The sequence below is a fragment of the Cibotium barometz genome, chromosome 37 (assembly GCF_041138505.1).
Source record: "Cibotium barometz isolate CiBa-2024 chromosome 37, ASM4113850v1, whole genome shotgun sequence".
Classification (NCBI taxonomy): Eukaryota; Viridiplantae; Streptophyta; class Polypodiopsida; order Cyatheales; family Cibotiaceae; genus Cibotium; species Cibotium barometz.
The window spans coordinates 24,840,801-24,842,592 of NC_141082.1; positions in this window are offsets into that span (position 1 = coordinate 24,840,801).

Genomic DNA, 1,792 nt, shown 5'->3' on the forward strand with positions numbered 1-1,792 from the left:
TGCCCCATTGCAAAAGGCATTCCCCTCTCTTCTCTAGTAAATCCAACCATTCTTTATCCTAGGTGAATGATTAATGATTAAAGTCAAGTTTTTTATAATGTTTGTCTTAAATAAGTAGAAAAATGTTTACTTTAGAATAATCTTAATACTCTTGGTGCACTTTTAATTAATTTTAGAGACTTAAAAATTGAAAAATGGTCAGCCATACAAAGGAGGTTATGGTGAAATTTTTGGAAATTAGTGAAATAAATTTCATCTTTTATTATTCTAAAAGAGTAATGCTTATGGTTTCTATATTCTAAAGTATCATTTTCATGCATAGAAGATGCATAAAAGATTATTTGTATAAAAGAAATTTAGTTTTATTATAAAAGTATTACTTTCATTATATTTAATTTTTATGCATAAAAGTATGCATAAAAGGTTATTTTTTTATTATAAAAGTGTTACTTTTATCAGATTTGATTTTCATGCATAGAAGTATGCATAAAAGATTATTTTTTTATTATAAAAGTGTTACTTTTATCATATTTGATTTTTATGCATAAAAGTATGCATAAAAGATTTTTTTTATAAAAGTGTTACTTTTATCATATTTGATTTTCATGCATAGAAGTATGCATAAAAGATTATTTTTTTATTATAAAAGTGTTGCTTTTATCATATTTGATTTTTATGCATAAAAGTATTTTATAAAAGTACTACTTTTATCATATTTGATTTTCATGCATAGAAGTATGCATAAAAGATTATTTTTTTATTATAAAAGTGTTACATTTATCATATTTGATTTTTATGCATAAAAGTATGCATAAAAGGTTATTTTTTTATTATAAAAGTGTTACTTTTATCATAATTGATTTTCATGCATAGAAGTATGCATAAAAGATTATGTTTTTATTATAAAAGTGTTACTTTTATCATATTTGATTTTCATGCATAGAAGTATGCATAAAAGATTATTTTTTATTATTAAAGTGTTACTTTCATCATAAATGATTTTTATGCATAAATGGTTGCATAAAAGAAATTTATATATATATTAAAAGAGTGATTTTCATCATAAATGATTTTTATGCATAAAAGATATATTTTTATATTAAATGTGTGATTTTCATCATAAATGATTTTTGTGCATAAATGGGTGCATAAAAGATATTTTTTTATATTAAAAGTGTGATTTTCATCATAAATGATTTTTATGCATAAACATATGCATAAGAGTTATTTTATATATATTCAAAGTGTGATTTTCATCATAAATGATTTTTATGCATAAATGGATGCATAAAAGATAATTTTTTTATATTAAAAGTGTGATTTTCATCATAAATGGTTTTTATGCATAAATGGGTGCATAAAAGATATTTTTTTATTAAAAGAGTGATTTTCACCATAAATGATTTTTTATGATGATAAAAGTGTGACTTTCATCAGAATCGGATTTTATGCATAATTAGATGCATATAGAATCTTTATAATTAAATAAGGGTTCTCCTTAATCCTTTATTTAATTTTCACAAAAATTGGTAAAATGAATAAGTAGATAATCTGTGAAAAGAAGTGCTACCGTAAATGAAAAAATTCAATAAAACTATCGAAGTCAGAGATCAAGATAAATGACTATCTTATTCCTCATAAGAAATTCATATTTTAGAAACCTGTAAGCAAATATTCGTCGAACGAAATTTAGAAAAAGAGAAATTGAAATAGTACCTTCAAGAGAGATAGTTTAAGAAGAACCTTTCTAGACCCAAACTCAGATTCAGACTGTTGACCAAGACCTAATTCC